Source organism: Aphelocoma coerulescens, chromosome 11 (genome assembly GCF_041296385.1).
Source record: "Aphelocoma coerulescens isolate FSJ_1873_10779 chromosome 11, UR_Acoe_1.0, whole genome shotgun sequence".
Taxonomy (NCBI): Eukaryota; Metazoa; Chordata; class Aves; order Passeriformes; family Corvidae; genus Aphelocoma; species Aphelocoma coerulescens.
In genome coordinates, this window is record NC_091025.1 from 10660489 (window position 1) to 10678216 (window position 17728).

General features: G+C 41.4%; 1 long non-coding RNA gene across 2 annotated transcripts in view; it reads right to left on the reverse strand.

Annotated features, from left to right (window-relative positions):
• The window catches only part of LOC138116933 (uncharacterized), a 118450-nt gene that overhangs the window by 8337 nt on the left and 92385 nt on the right, over nucleotides 1-17728 (reverse strand). Inside the window, exon 4 of one of the 2 annotated variants that reach the window (XR_011154412.1) lies at nucleotides 1685-4714. The exons of the other annotated variant lie outside the window; for it this stretch is intronic. This is a non-coding gene — a long non-coding RNA (uncharacterized lncRNA). Of the gene's footprint in view, nucleotides 1-1684; nucleotides 4715-17728 lie in introns of those variants that run through there. 2 annotated transcript variants of the gene reach the window in all.

A 17728-nucleotide genomic window follows, 5' to 3' on the forward strand; every position in this document is an offset into this window, starting at 1 on the left:
CCAGCAAAAAATGTGGTTTGGGGGAAAGGAGTGAAATCTAACTTCAGAAAACAAAACAGAGGAAAATTAAAAATAAAGATGGTTTAATTTCTGCTTACCAGCCTATTCTCCTTCAATCCCAGGAATACAAGTTCATACAAAGCCTCACTTTAGGGCCCTTTAGAATACCAGTGGAGTCATGCAACTCAATCTTTGAGCTTTGCCTTCAAAACATATCCCTTGCTTGATCAGATGCATTATTCAATCTGAATGTCAGCTTCTGGGTGTGGAAAGAGGGCACTAACTAGTGTTTAAAGAATGACCAAAATGGACACAGATCCTGGAGTTTCAATGGCTTGAAAGCATTAAGGGAAATGATCTAGTTTTAACCAGGTACCAGGAAATAAGTTACTCTGAAAACCATTTAAATAAATAATACTTTACTGTGTAATGAAACATGATGGAATAGAAATTATTATGAAACTGTTTTAAGTAATGATGGGGAGAGGTGTGCCTAAAATAACAAAATCCAGCACTTCGTCAGGGACACAGTTACCAAGACAAACTTTACTTGCTGTGGGGTGGAACCTCTCCCTCTGCCCAAGCTATCTGCACTGCAATTGAATAATAACAGATCTGCAAACCATAGCTGAGCTCTTGGAGCTGACATGTAAGACTAAGCACTGCAGTTTCATGGTCTCACATGCAAATAGCAACAATAAATAGACTGAAAGACCTTGTTCCAATTAAAACTCTAATTTCACATACTTTTTCTAGTTTTTATTTTCCTATGATCAGTTCTTCTGTCCTGACTGTAGACCAAAGACTTCTAACTCACTTAAAAAAAGACAAAACCAGATAGTCCTCAAAGGCTCCCAGTCTTCCCTTCCTGGCAGCTTTGTGAGGAGGCTCAGGAGGAGTTCTTTCTTCTTTCACCCTTTTGGGAGATCAGTTGTGTCCTAATACCTTCTCTGTCCCCATTGCATTCAACAGCTGTGAGGAGTAAACTCCAAAACTGCATTTTTGTAGTCTGGGAGAAGAACCAATAGTTCAGATTGCCAAACATGGATGCTAGGAAAGTTAGAGTGCCGGATTGTCTCTTACGGGGCTGAAACATGGTCTTAGAATTGTGTGAATACTCAGAATATTCAATTTTGTCATTGTTCATCCCCCAGGAGAACCTCCTCATTTATTCCACAGAGGTGGATCCTGCCCTGGTGAAACATCAGTGTGAGAGCACTGGGCAGCAGCCAGCCTTTTCCAGGTCAGTATTGTGTGACTTGGCTGGTGATTACTGTGAAGCTCCTACAAGAGCCTAGGACTGCAGGGCTTCCTGGTAATGTTCAGAGCCATCTGAGCATGGTCAGATATCCAGCAGGACAAGGCTCTGGAAAGAGGCACAGCTGCAGCTTTTCTGGGTTCACCAAAACACTCATTTTCTGCTGGCTGGGTGTCTTCAATTGAGCAGGAATCAGGTATTGGGGCATGGACAGGCAGCATCTCCTTCCACATACAGACTGTCCAACAACAACTGCAGAGTGGTGGTAAAACAAACCCAGCAGATACTGATTTATACACACACACACACACATATATGTTATTATATTGTATATTATTATGCATTATGTATTGTATTCTTACATATTTTATAATATTTCAAATCAAGATGTTTCAGGTTGGTACCAGAGACTCACCAGTGGGATTGACACACCACTGAACCATGTACTAGGACAAGTTTTTCATATAGAAATGGGTAACCTCGTGTGAGTGAGACGAAAGAGTTTGTGATCTGGTACCTCACCCTCAGCTTGCTGCACAGACCAGAGCTAACACCAGCTAAACCAGGCTGCTCCCCAAAATGTCCAGGATTTCACAGATAGTGCCAACCTTCCAATTGATGTTTTCAGCCTGCTACAATGCAGCAACAGCAAAATCAGAGCAGATTTTTCTCTCTGCTCATACCTTCCACTCACATAGTTTCCTATTTTACAAAGAGACTGATGCTATTTAAAATGCCAGATTCATTAAATCTTTTGTTTCCTCTAAATAAGAAGAAAATGGTTTCTCTCAATTTTATGGGAAGCCATCAATCTTTCACAAAGTGACTAACTGTGTGGAAGAAAATAAACATCGCTGTGTATGTAAAGCAGACCAGAAAGGCTGCAGTCATGGGCAAAGCACTGCTTTCTTTAGCAGTAGCAACATATTAAAGCCAAATGTAGTCCACTGAAAGTGACATAAATAAGTGGATTTCCCATCTGAAACATTGTTTTTAGCAAGAGAAGCTTTTAATCCCCTTAAGTTCATTTCTAATCTGTCTTGGAAGTACTTGTCTAAAGAATATTACATTGATATAAAGGATTTAATTTATTAAAACTAAACAGCAGCCAGCACACTACTAAAGAATATCTTGTACACAGTACTCTCCCAAATGAATAGAGCTGCTACAGGTAGAAAAAAAAAACCTGCACAAACACATGGCACAGCATTCATTAAAAATTCACACATTATGTTCCTGAGCTCTCCTGCTTGCTGTGCTTTCCCCAATAAAGCAAACACTTTAGAATTCATAATACCTCTTTATCCCATGTGCACAAATGACCTCCTCTCCTTTATGCACCTAGCAAATGAACAAGTACAAAAGGGAATAGAGTAAGCAGAAAACTAAACATGCCCTCTCCTACCCAAGAGCATAAAGAGAGGGCAAGCAGAGGTTCTCTGAAGGGTTTAGAGCAGCCTTGACCAAGATGACAGTACTCCCATCAGTTTTGGCCAGTGCAAGCTACATAGGCAGCATCAATTATACAGTTTGTCAATCAATTAATTTTAAGGGCTCTTTCTTAGAATAGCAACTGAAGGAAACAAAAGCTGCCTTCAAACTACATTTAAATCACTCATTAACCACAGATTTGGCAGTCTGTTTAATAATCAGCAAGAAGCCAACTACCAAATAATAAAATGGCCTTTTTTCTCTTCCTGAGGGTATGAAAATATCTCTGTTTCTAGCAGCCCACCTTGAGACACCATGAGACATCTTTCTGGTTTTTCCATGAGTGCTTTTAATATGTAAGGTGGTGTCCAAACACAATAGTGTCAAACAAGGCCCCAGAGATCTTTTAATCCTTCACCCTATTCATGGAAAAACTTGCAGAAATTTTCTGAAAATGAGCAACAGACTGTCGTAAGGGAAGATTTAGTCCACAAGGAACAACCTTCACCTTCAAAAATGTAGTTACATATGGGGCCTCTTTCCTGAATTTTGCAGTTCAGTATAGTATAGGTCTCCAGGCTTTTTTTTCTGTCTTGAAAAAAGTGACATTATTTATTGTGAAAATTCTGCTCTGCTCTGGCACACTGTGTGTGTTGTGACTCATCTTACATTACACCCATTGATTCCTTCTGAAGTCACCACGGAAGCTCACTGTTACAAGTGAGATCAGTATTTGGTCACACATTGTTATCACGCTGGGTCTTAGATGGCATTGCACATGACATAGTTTCCATTCATTTCAGTTATGGCCAGCAGCCATCCTGCCTCCATTTCGAGGCCACATAGCTTAAGTCAAATGGGGTCAGGATTGGTCAATGCTGGAAAGTCTCCAAAGAAAACCATGAGGCAGGCAGAGGTATTATTCAGGGATTAAGATTTAAACCTGCAGAGAAACATGTTCCTGAGGAGTCAGTCTCTTAGTAGGTGTTTTCTGTGAGGCAGTCTTGGGTTGGTGCTGATGCTGACTAAACACACCCCTCATGAGCCAGGAAGAGAAAAAAAAGGGAGTCATCAAGCCATGCTGGCTTTTGTCCTACTACACAATACCAAAGTGGAGTGATTCTCATTCTATTACCTACACACCTAGCCCTGGCATTTCTAGCACCATGGACACAGCGTGGTGGGAGTAGGAGGACTGGCTTTCCTGACCTCTTGCAAAATAAAAAATGTCCATGAAACTGGAGGGCTACCATAGGAAAGCAACTTTCACTGGGTGTTATATACATGCAAATTCTAAGGGAATAACAAGGGCAATGCTATTCTTTAAGGAAAAAATTAATTGGCACAGAAAGTAAAGTCTTCTGCCTAATAGGAAATCCCTTTTATTCCTTGCATTCTTCCCACCATTTTAGATGGTGTTGTAGCACAGTCAAGTGGTACTTACTGACAATTTTATCTTGGGTAAAAGTCCATGAAAACATTAAAGCGTGAACAAGTCATCAAGTCAGTTTATGAATCAATATACAGATTTCCTCCATGCCCATAGCTGATTTCCATAACCATGAGCGTGCTGAAATCCTGTCTAGATGCCAAATCAATTTTTCTTATATATGAACATCACAGCTACTTGAGAAAGGGGATCTGTGCCAAAAACCTCACGCTCTTAACTAATTATTTCTGTGACTCCCCCCTTGCAAAGCACAATGACTGCCACATAAATACACACAACATTTATTAGGAACAGGAACACTTCCCACAGGTTCAGCCTGAGTGCAGCAACCTCCCTGACAAGCTCATCTTCCTGAAATGTGCAGCCAGCCTTTATCACAAGAAATAGTTCTGCTTTTCCCAGGACTTTTTTGCTGTGAAATACTCAAGCACTTATCGTCTCAGGCAGGGCAGCCAGGAGGGTATGGAAATTCCCAGCTCTCCACGCATCCATCCTGCAAAGACAACTGTTGTCTGGCATTTGCTCTCACTGGTCACTGCTCCTGGTCTTGCCCAGTGTCATTGTGGAGCTGCTGCCTGTGAGATGAGAGCAATACTTTATGTAAATAATGTCCAAGTAGAGGAACTAATCATTAATGCAGACTGTTCTGAAAGTAAAAGCAAACAGCATTTGGCAGGGAAAGCTATTAATGAGAGGGCCATCAGGGAATTCATTCTGCAAACCACATGGAGATTTGCAGGGCATTTCCTTGTGAGGCATCTTGGAGCAGATGTTGTGCAAGTGCCACTGAGGTGGAGCAGGAGAAAAGTGGGGTTAAGGTACCGAGTCACTGCTGATGGCCAAGTACAGGGAAGACAAGAGGTTGGCAGGACAGCAGGGCCTGAGGAGATATGGGCTGGTTTTTGCAGGCTGAAGCTATGTTGTTGTAATGAATTCCCATTGCACAACAGGGACAGCACTGGGGTAGGTGATGGTTTGGTCTTGGCTCGAGCCTCCAGTTGTTTTTGGACTTTCTCAACTTCAGGCACCATTATGCTTCTATGGGGGTATAAATATATGTATGTGTGTGTAAGCATGAGGAGCTACCCCTTGTCTTTCATAGGTGGCTTCTGTCATTGGAAAATAAAATGGATACAGAAGAGGGGAAAAATCCTTCCCTTGTGTTCCACACTAATATATGTTTTTGTTGAATTAACTGCTGGCCCCTGCCATCCCACCACCCACAGCCTGAGCTCTTGGCTACCCTTCCCCATGTACTTCCCTTGAGAAAGAGTTTTCATCATTTCAAGCACTAGCAGTAACAAGAAAAGAAAATGTCCTACTCAAACATCTCCCACATTGCTACATACATAAGTTACAAATTAAATATATTATGCAAAAATCTGAATCACTCATATAAAGCAAGAAGACAGAGTGCATTCCAGACTGCCTGGTGATGTGATGGGTATCTGAGGAACGTCTGCGGGAAAACTGCTTCCCTCATTAATAAGGTCTGGAGTACTTGTGCACTGTCTGTCAACAGTGCACTTACAGCACAGAATACCAGCCAATGGAAGGTTGACACCGTGTGGTTTTTTCACTGCCTAAGTCAGGACTGGAGTCCAACTTCCCCAAAAATTTGAGACCAGTCTATTGCTGTGCCACAGCTGTGAGACAAAGCTCTGGGCACTGAAGCACTAATTCTGTGGTACCTTCTGGTGCTCCATGGCCTTGAACCACCACCCAGGCTGGTACCCTGAATGCTGATCCGTCTCTGAGGATTTGTCTGAGTGCAGATAACCGGCACTGTCCTGCTCTCTCCTGATTTATAGTTATGTTTCACTCCACCAGTGAGAAACCTCTGTCCCCTGTGCTGATCCTCCAGTGGGCACAGGATGCTGCCAGCCACGTGCTGCACACTGGGGATTATCACTCTCCCTCCCTGCCCTGACCCAGCTGAGCCACACAGGAAATGCCACAGCCATCACACACCACAAAGCCAAGCTTCTCCAGATTCCTGCAGGGGAGAGAACAGGAAAAGTGGGTTTTGAGCTAGTGCCCTCTGCTGCAATGAGACTGAGCCTTTCTCAGAGGTCCCATAGAACTGTCCATGTTCCCTGACTCGTAACACTCAAAGACAGCAGTGCTGCAAGCAGGCTGCATCTTACCCAGCAGAGACCTTTTTACACCCTTTGTTTCAGATCAAGCACATATGGTCCCAAGCTCCGTACGTCAGCCCATGGCACCTCTGAGAAGGAAATAATCCAGTAATTGCTTCCAACACAGGGGCAGTGCCACTTTGTAACATCATCCTGCCATTAGCAAATATAAGCTAAATACCTAAGTAGAAGTAAAAGCTACAGACAGGACAAAGCCTGCCTGTGTAACAGATCCATAGCTTGCCTGGGTGCTTGGTACATCAGTATCCTAATCAGTAACCTCATAATTCTGTTACAGCCTAACGGCCAATTCTTGATCGAATGGCGTTAGAGCTGCAGAACTAAAACTCTTACTGTGACTCAGAACTGACTTTATTCTACCTCTGTCCTGTAGTTTATATAAGGAGATCATAACCTCCTCTGGCACCATAAATAACCATGCCCCTGCAGCAGCAGAGCCAGGCACAACGACAAAATCATCAAAATTGCTAACCAAACAAGCAGAAGTTCTTAAAGAGTGCTTAGGCTTCCACATGTTTATTTTCAATGATTTCCACTGCAAGCACTGCCTTAGCTCTCCCAAGGAGCCAGGACACTGATTGTACTCTCATTAAACAATGCCCTGTCATCAAGCTGAGATGCTGGATAAAATGCATGATTATTAATCCCTTCAACATAATTATAGATGACAAGAAAGAAAGAGGGGAGACAGCACCAGTGGAACAACTTTGCTCACAAGAAGAGAGAACAAACAAGTATGATTGCAGATGTTATAAATGTTTCTAATTCAACTAAGCAGTATTTTATTTTTTTTCCAAGTAGCATCCCTTGGGTTTTGCCAACAGCTACGAACATACATTATGCAGTTAGTAAGGTTGGAATTCTAGTAAGTATAGAAGAAGGCAGTGTTTTTATTAAAAATAAAATTAACGAGCCTTTACTTCATCGACAAAATCAGTTTTTGCTTCAGCAATACGATAAACCTGCACGCAGAGCCTGGCTGATAAACTGGTGACCTAGCCACCAGTGTATGGTTTCCATGCACATTTTGTGAAGCCATGGGTATGCTTTTGGCTGTCTTTCGCTACTCTGAGGAGCCAGGAGCAGCCTTGGAGGGTGGTGTGTTGGTGACCAGGACAACAGTTTTCAGCTTAAAAGAGAAGGAAGTTGTTTGATAAGAAACAATGTTTTCTGTTCTCTTTTCAAGAGGCTGTGGAGACACCATGAGGTTAAGCTATGGACTTCCTGAAGGAGAAAGAGGGATGCAACGACAACAGCAAAGAGTCAGAGGTTCAGAGATCATTTACAAAGCCTGTGTGACTTCCTGGACTGCTGAGTCCAAGCTGAGGTGGCTCCCGTGTCTGGGAAAAGATATTCCTGAGTTACAGAAGAGATGTCGGGTGAGTTGGGAAATGGGCAGAGGAGCAGGGCTACAGCAGAGCTGTGATCAATGAGTTACAAGACAGGAGCGGGAGCTGCGGGAACACGTGAGGTTTGCAGCTATGGAGCCTTCACCCCACAAGAATTGATACCAGATGACTCAGCCATACAAATCTGATACAGATCACACTGTGGGCATGTGACTGCTTCCACCAAATTAGATACAGCACATGATGTGAGCCTGTGCCAGCTTCACTCAGGCTGTTGAAAGACAGACAATAAGGAAGAAGAGACTTAAAGACAGCGTGGAGAAGTCAACCACCACCAATTCAAACAGGGATCTTCTCCCCACATTTTTTCCTCCAAAATGGTGAACAAGCTTAAACCTGTGGTGGTGGGATATACTGGGACAGTGCTTTGCATCACAGGGCCATGACGTTTTCCACTCAGTAGCTGGAAAAACAAAGCCAGATGAGCTGTGTCACTGACAGCAGCCAGTGCCGCACCGCATGCAGGCGGAGGGGCGTGTGACACTCCCACAGCACAGGGACTCTGCTCGAGCAGCTGGGAACAGAAGGAAAGGGGGGTGATTTCTACCTGAGACCCAAGGCAGCAGATGGTGTTTAAAAGTTTGACTTTCTCATGGCCTCACTGAAGAATATAGATCTAAAACTCCGATTATAATGCTTGCAGCATCCCAGCAATTCAGATTTCCAAAACCCTGAAGAAACCCATAACAACACATAGTCAAAAAAAACCCCAAACCAGCAACCCAGATGCCAGACTCAAACCTTCTGGTCAGTTAATTCAAGGCTATTTTTCATTTTACTTATCACTGCCACCAACATTTTGCTTAGTCTTGAAGAAAACGTTGTCATTCCACAGTCAGATGTTTCTACATGTACATCCATCATGGCCTGATATATCCTGACCTTAGTTAAAACTTATGTTTTCTAAATTGTACTTTTATGTTGAGCAAGTCCTTGGGCTACACTGTTAAAAGTTTACATTGAAAAATCATTTATAATTGGTTTGTTTGAGTTTGCCTGCTTTGCCTGCTGCAAAGTCACCAGAAAGGGCAGTATTAATTAACAATGGCTTACAGAGAGTCTAGACAATAAAAAGTAAATTATTTTGCCTTTTTTAAAAGCTTTAAGCATCTTACCAGTTCTAACAAATGAATCTTATATAAATTACATTTAAGGGGAAAAAAATGCAGTATAATTTACAGCAAAGCTGTTCCATTTGAATAATTTATTTTTTCTTGAAATATTTTCAGGATATACACACATTGCTCAAATAAAAATATGATTATTGTGAAATTGAGACAGCCAACAGAAAATTTTAATTTATTCCATTTGTTATGCAAAAGCTTGGTTGGAGAATTAAACAATAAATTTTAGTTTATTGCATAATGTCCTAAGTTTCACTATAAAAGACTTGTTTTCATTTTGGGTACATAATGATGACAGTTGCACAGAATTTTTAAATAGTGCACACAAGAGAAGACTTTCCAGAGCTCCAACAAACCCTTTGCTGCACATACTGTTTCAGCAAATTTAAGGAGGCAGTTCATCTGGGTTAGACATTGAGGGATTGAGCTTTTAGTTCCAAACATCCTTTCCAAGTGTCTGACATAACTTTGCAAAGCCTTATTAAACATGAATTAATGAATCATTGGAGCTCATTTTATTTATTCACAATGTCACTGCGAAGACACAGAGGAGTTTTGGATCATGGCACTCTGCAGCACTTGATGTTATTTTAGTTCATAATTGGTGGTGACGAAGCCACAAAACACTTAGAGCATTTGGCTAATGCCAAGAAAATATAATAGCAGGCACAGAATTTATCTTACATCTACCTTCATTTGGAAGCAGATTGCTTTGTCATCCTTGAGGAGATTGACAACAGATCCCAATTTCTGTATTGGTTCAGATCATAACTCACTGCCTGCCCAGCCCACATGTGTTGCAGTTTATCCTGCTGTCACCTGATACCCCGGAGGTCAGCATGGCGGGGGGCACCGGGGAAGGACTGACAATACAAAAATGACTGTGAGCAAAAGGCATTCTTCAGGGTTGATTCTGATCTCAGAGCAACCAAAGATCAGCATGTATTTAAACAGATAGGGTTACTTTAAATAAATGTACAGTAGCAAAAATTCCAGGAAACCCTAAGGCAAACTGGAAAAAATAATCTGCTCTGCTTCCTTGTAGCCCTTTCCTATTTTGTACTGGAAAAAAACAAAGAAGAGGGGTTTTTTTTCCAAACACAAAGAACAGCTGAAATAAGGAAAGGAGGGAGGACTAACATACTTCTACCGCAGGGCTTTGCTCAGCCTGAAGACAACCTCTAACTCAAGAGACATTCCCTTCTTTCATTTCTCCCATTTTTCACTGACAAAGGCAAAAAACTGTAGGCAAAGACAAGAAATCCAAAACTCCATCCTTGAGCTGTTTCTTGATCCCTTTCCTATTTTTACTTCCCATCTTCTATTCTCTTACAGAACCATCCTTTCCCAACAGCTCTAGGCACATAATTTTTGAAGTAAATGAAGCTGATTGAGATGTTGGTGACCCAGGTTAAACACAGATTCATGTCATGAAAGCTAGAGGAGCTGTATCAATATCAAACTGGTGTGAACAAAAGTAGAATCAGACCCGATGGTATAAAGGTATGGAAACATATATGTCCCAGTTGCCTTCTATTCACATCAGTTTAATGTTAATGAGGTGCCATTGGCTTCAGAGGAATGGTTTCTGACTTACAGAAGAAGAAGTAATTGGAGATGCCAACAGTGCATTGTGTTGTTTGGCACTGCTCTCCCTATGCAGAACAGGAGCAGAAGTCCCAGGAATGCCTTTCCCTGCCTGACCCTGCCTGAGCCCTCTCCCCTGCTCCCAGCTGAGGCTATTCTTGCCCACCTGCTCTAGCAAGAAGCTCCCACATATGTGCTTGGTGTCAAGCACAGCCATAGGGTTCTCCCCATCCTTTGGCACCACGTTCCGGTACGTGGCTGGGGAACAGTGACTGGCTCGGTGGCACAGCCCCTGTTTCCACACACAGCATACTTGCCCATGAGTCAGCCTCAAGGGCTTATTTGTACCTAGTCTTGCTGCCAGGTTAAAGAGCAGTTACCACAGGCAAAGGGAAGGAAATATTTTACAGGTTTGTAATTCATTAAAGCATTGGACCTGTTCCAGTATGAGTCTACTGTTGGGTAGGAGAGAAGACATGTTCAGACTGTGGTCTACAATGACACACTTGTAGTATTTGTGAACATTTCTAGTGACTGAAACTATTTTCTGTGAGTTCTGCCTGTGCCAAGAGACTCAAGCACACAAATTTGAGGTAATGCCCTTTTGCTTGCATGATTCAGGTAAGCCTGAATTTCAGGTTTTAATGGTAGATTTAAGAGGGTCACTTCAACTGTGCACTGTAAGACAAACACTCCTGAAACAAAAAAATTCCAGCATAGCACAAACAACAAAATCAACTTAAATCTCTCAGGTGTGGTTCTTTGGTGCCTTAAGTGATTTCCGTGCATGTGAAGGAAAACACTTCAAGGATCATTTTGCTGGTATTATAGTCATACCTTTACCTTGTTGGAGAAAAGAGTTCTTGTCTTTCCTCTTTTAGAAAATCTGTAAAATAGAATTTACAAGACTTCAGAGTCTTTGGCCGGGATCCAGAAATCAGTACGTATCTTCCTATTTATCAGAAATGAAAAGTTTAAGTAGAAGTCAGTAAAATTGTGTCTTCTGACAAAACTGATGACCACCTCATTGGCTTTGACACCACTGACTTTAGATATCAACCTCAGTCTCCTGTTACTTTCCATAACAGCTCTAATCAACATCTTTCACAATATAAATAATGACTTATTTGTTTTTAAAATTCACAGAAAGCTTTAAATTCCTCCTCTACTTTCAAGAGGAGGCAACATATGTGCGACCCCAGAAAAAAATTTAGAAAAAAAGAAATGTATGTGCAAAGATTTACAAAATGCATGCAGAATCAAAAATATTACATGTTCTGATTTTCCTTCTAATTCTTTACATGCTACTGTCAGAATATCCCTCCAGTTCATCCAGTGTCAATGTGTACACACTTATTCAGTGATTTATACAACTTAACACCAATAATTATATTCAGCACTGAATGTATGTTTCAGAATAATAGTCAAATAGTTATCCTAAAAGGTAGAAAGGTTAAAGCTAAAGTAAGAGGAAAGAAGAACCATAAAACAAAAAATAGATTCTCCTGCTTTGCCCAGGCTGTAGCTAAATGCACAGAGAGAAGTATCCCAGGAATGTATCAAACCAAGCAACATAAATGCAGCCTCATTGCACAGAGTCAGCAGCAGTGCTGCCAACCTCCAATAGTCACAAGTCAGAAATGATGTCCTAGAAAACCAGGAGATATTAAAGCTCAATGAATGTAAAAGTTCATTGTATTTGTTTGTGAAGTTTACATTTGAAATTCACACTCAGAAGCTTTTTGCTACCCCTCTGAAGCCTGAAAACATTTATTAATAGCTAAGCTTCTCATATGACACTAGGAGCCCAGGAATTTATAGAAAACACTAAACACAGAAAACTTCGATGGGCAAACTCAACAATTCTGAGAGACAAAAATTAAACAGGACACAAAAGCCATGCCACCATGGCTGGAAACACCCTGTAGACCTGGCAAGAAGTGATCCAATGGGATCAAGTGCCAGTGTGGGGCCAACTGTGCCAAATCACATAGTCATGGGACGGCTGGTGCTCTTCAGCCCTGGCCTTGGGGTGACATGTCTACTTCTGGTTCAGAAAATTTGAGAAAGTCTCTTCTGAGTAAATGGAAAAGAAGAGAAACTCAAAAGTCATACACTCTTTCTGAAGATGATGGTCATAAAGTCAGTACTTGACTTCATGGGACAGTAACTGTACAGAGGTCACTATCAGATGGCAACAGGCAAAGGGACCTGAAGCCATTAGCACTGGGTGCAACCAGCACAACCATATGCCCAGTCAAGACATGCTTCTTATTCCCAGAGGCCATCCAGGTGGGCTGCAGGGTCCCTCAGGAGGCTGTGAAGTTCCCAGCTCTGGAGGTCTGCATGTTCCCACTGGGCCAAGCTCTGAGCAGCTTGGTCTGACATCCATTTCTGCTCCAAAAGGAGCAGTTCTGCCAAGGTCACTTCCATTGAGAATTACACTCTGATTCTGTATTGTAACAGAATTGTAATTGCCCTGACTGAGAACAAACCATCATCCTCTACCATGTTTCACAGGATAAAGTATAAATAAATAGACCCAAACACAAGCAAATATAGACAGAAAATTGGAGCTCACATATTAAAATCCTTTTGCCACTCAAGGGACCCCTTTCTAGGCATCATTTGATTGAAAAAATGATTGTCCCTGTCTCCACTCCCACCCAGGTGCTTCTCTCTCTACAACACCTGACAGCCTCCAGGTTGCTGCCCTGCTCATGGTTCCTGTGCTCCAGCTCAGCTCACACTCTCTCATGCCCATGTCAGGATACACCATCCAGTGGTGAAATCCGCTGTCACCCAACGCCATGGCAAAAGCCCAAGCCAGAGCAAAGCAGGATTTCACTCCCGTTATGGGTAGGAAGCTCTGCAGCTCCCCTTAGAATGAATTAGGAAGGACCTGCAGTCTCGAGCAAAGCCTGTATCAGGGACTCTTTGGTGAGATAATGCCCTGCATTTCCAGCCTTCACCACAGGCAATGCACACAGTATTGGAGTTTCTCACGGTACCGTCAGATGGAAGCTCCTGACAGCTTCCTGTTGCATTACCCCTGCTATGGAAGAGCTGAGAGTGTTTAACAAAAGCCAGTCTTTCCCATAGCCAGATCCATAGGGCACACCAGCAGATCACTTAGCAGCTCCCAGCAGCAGATAGACAATAAATAAATATAACTGTAAGAATAAAATTTTGTTTTCTACTTTAGGATCCAGGAGAAATGGCTCACTGGCCAGTAGAGTTATACAACAATTGACTTCCTTTCAAGCTGTAAATTACAAGATGGCACAACCACAACTATAAATATGCTCCTATCATACTGAAAATAAGCTTTGCTTTCAATTAAGCAGTTGTTAAAAGTAAGTCTCTTTTTAAAGAACTGGCCTATGATATGGGTTATTTCTTCCTTGGCATTTTTAGTACATAGGAGCTTAAATTTAGGTTACAAAACAATCAGCCTGACCTTTTCCCAGAGCTTTAAATCCTGGACAATTTCCATGGCACTCAGAGGTTGCTCAGTGCTTTTGAAAACTGGACCATTTCTTTCAATTTTAGGAACGTAACTTCCAGGTACCAGTCCTGACAATCCCGAACTAATGTGTTTCATAAAATAGTAGTTTTCTTTAAATATAGACAATTATAGACAAACCTTTATGGAGTGAGATATATAGCCAAAAGTTTGAAGGGCTTTGTGTCAGTAGTACTTCAACAAAACTCTAAAGGCAAGAAGCACCAGCTATCAGAAGGAGTTTTTAAAAATACAGATCATCTGCTTTTCCACCTCTCCAAATGGAATTCTGAAATGTCATCAGTTTAAGGTTTCAGATGAGAAGATATTTTTATCCATTTAAGAAAAAAAAAATCCATTTCCCATGCATTAGATTCATGTGAAACTCTAATGTTAGAGGCTGTGTCCATCCTGCTCACTGATATAAATTGCACCCTGACAATCCCAGTGATGGGATTGGAAGTGGGTTGAGCACCACAGCATCTCATAAGATGGCTCCTCAGTGCTATTCCTGCAGATAAGATATAATTTGTGCTCCCCTCAGGCACCAAAGGCAATGTACAAGTGCAATAATCTTCTGAGTATCCCAACATTTACAAATAATTGTAAAGACCTGCTAATATGGTTTAGTTCAGCAACTCTTCACAGTGCTGAGTGCTGACAGAAATGACAACTAAGAAAGTATTGAACAGCCTTTAAGATGTCTTGAAGGAGAAGGCTTGTGAAGCAGTTACTCCAAGGAACAAGTAGTGAGAAGTATGTTGAACATTTTATAATTGTGGCCTCTCCAGTCCCATGTTTTGTTCGTAGACCAAACAAAAGCCAGTGGTTTGGGTTTTGTAAAACTCCCTAACAAATGGGACAAGAAATACAATGGTGAGGTTACAGTACAATCACAAATGTGTTGTTTGCTCATGTTCAAATTTCATTACTTAACTGATATGGAGGTTGAATAAAGGAAGATTCAGTGATATTGTGTATGTATCTGAACAAAGTGACTTTTCATATTTTCTCACCCACTCATTCATGCCTTCTGAACTCTTCTACAACCCTGACTAAACAGTTTGTCTGAAACAAGGTACTAATAACAAAGAAATATCTTACACTTCTGCAGTATTTACCCCTGTTCTCCCCATACTCCATAAATAACACATATGTTCCCTTGCAGCCAAAAATTTAGTTGAACTAACACCCATGAGATGAAACAAGTCAAGGCACAGGTATATTTTAAATGTACTTAATCACAGGGATAGAGGAAAAAACAAGGCAAAATTTCATCAGCATTAATAAAAATGGACTTTTTTACAGACTGAGCGAGCAGTGGTTCCTGAGCCCCAAGCTTCAAGGCCTCATCAGTGTCTGGTGCTGTCTGCTGGCTCTCAGCAGTCACATGCAAAGCAGGTGGCAGCAATCTTCTTTAACAGGTTGTTTTTTTTTTTTTAAAGTTTCAAGAGGTTACAGAGTCCTACAGGAAAAATTCAGGACTTTGATAGAAGTATTAGAATAGCAGTTGATAGAAGTACTTAGAATAGCAACTAGTACGAGGAATATTGTTTACACACCAATGGAACAAGTGACACTGAAGCCAGAACTGTCAAACATCTGACAGAAAACCAGAAAAAAAGGGAAATCTAGGTAAATTGACTCTGATGCCCCCCGTGTTAATCTCACTGAAGTTAATAATGCAAAGTGATCAAGAGAGAAAAATTTTTGGTGTCAGCTGAGATGATATTTTGCCCCATCTCCCTCATGTCAGAGGCAGGGTGTGCAGTGCCCCCTGATTCCTCCAGCAGAGCCCTGGATCCCCACTTCCCTTGCCATGCCAAGCTGTACAGTGGGAAGTTGTTTGGTACCAATTTCTGCCAGTGGAATGCACAGGAAGGCATTCCAGCACTGGTTCCCAGAGCCATCATGAAGGCCTGGAAGGCCCCACCAGATTTCAAGATGTGTTGAAGGTCAAATTCTCTGTGGAGTTGTTGCCATCTGTGGCAACACTTTCAAGACATCTCAGCAGGAAAGCAGTTGCCATTTTTGTACTAAGAAAGCACATTAAAGCTTCCATTCATTTTACTTTTGAAGCTGGATAGGAGTTAGGGAAGTAAATAATTATTAACTTTCTGGTTTGCTACATATTTCCTTTAGCTGATTCTGCCTCTGCCTCAACTATCCCATCCATTAAATGGGGTTATCATCAATTTCATCCTACATGTTAAAATAAATCTCCAAAAACTATTAAACACTTAAACCACAATGTTTAAATATCAGAGAAGAGGAAAGCTTGTATATTGCTTAAAAGAAACAAAAAAGAAAAGAAATCAAAAGCTATGCTTTTAAGGTGTTTTTTTTTCTAATTATCACTGTGAATACATTCATCTTTCATAAAAATGTCACTTTATATACTTAAATTTATTAGACATTTTCATATAATGCATATTTCTGAAAAAAATGCACGTTGCCAACAAAAAATGAGCGTTGAGTAAGAGACAGTTACCCATATTTTATTCTTCTGGAAGTGGAAAATCCAAGCACATAAATCAAAATTACCCTAAAGCAGTGACCAGCATGCCCTAAGCAGATCAACAGTGGTTTCATTGACCTCCAGACTCATAAGGGTCATATTTTCACACAGATGAACTGGTCTTGAACTGCTTTGCCATTGCATTGTGCACAAAGAGACCCCAGCCACAAAGTGTCTCTGCTTTCTGTTAGGGTAACCTGGATCACTTCCCAAAACAAAAAAATCAAAGCCACATTCCATTTTAGAAAGTGTTTGTCTGTCCTGCCTGGATCCCTTTTTTCTAGTCTTGATTTTCATTAATACATTTGCATGAATTTGCTGTTAATATTCATATTTAAAAAAAAAAAAAGAGAGAAAAAAAAAACACAATAACCACCCTCAGAGATTGTTATTACAGATTTTTCTTTGTTTCTGAAGATTTTTCCAGGGCACTTTTTCACACTTGTGAGACTCCACCTATTCAATTAGTGCAAAAACTCTGGGCAGCTCGCTTGAAAGCTGTAGGCTTTCCTTCTAGTAGACACACACTTATGGGTCCCTTACATCACAGTAGCATTTAACAAATGCTCATGTGAAAAACCTTGCAGCTTTCCTGCTTGGTGGGAGGGAGCACTGAGGCAGTGACTATAAACAGGAGGTTCAGCCCCTCTGCTGAAGGACACCACAAAGCTTACATGCCATCAGGGTTTCCTAAATATACGTGTATAATGTTCAACCAGTGGGTGAGCCTTGTTTGTCTCCCAGCATCAGATGGCATCCAAGGCTCTCACTGGCTCTCAGCACAGGATGAATTTTGTTAAAAACAGAGCATGCCATGGCTGGCTCTGCAGAACATCTGTGGCACAGGCGGGAGCTGAATCCAAACCAGCTAACTCCCAGTTTACTGCTTTAATCAAAAACTCTGCTTCTTGCTATCCTGTAGCATCCCTCTACACACTTTTGGGAGTGCTCCCAGGGCAAGATGGAGAAACAGCAAGTGAGGGCAGGGACAGAAATGAGAGGCTGTGCAGGGTAGGTCACCTTCTGCAGGTTCTCATCCTTACCCTAGGATTTTATTAAATAATTGTGGAAGCTTCGGGGGTGACTTCTGTGGCAGAACTGCAAAAGACAGAGGCAAGGTTTTGCCTCTTTCAGAAGCCCACATTTTGTTTCTAATTTCAGTGCCACCATTCATATTAATGAAAAATGCACAATGTTTTTTTTGCCTTCCTTTTTTGCAATGGAAGTGATTTCTCTCTGTCAAAATCAATCATCATATCAGTTTTAATCAGATAAAGCTCTTGGCTT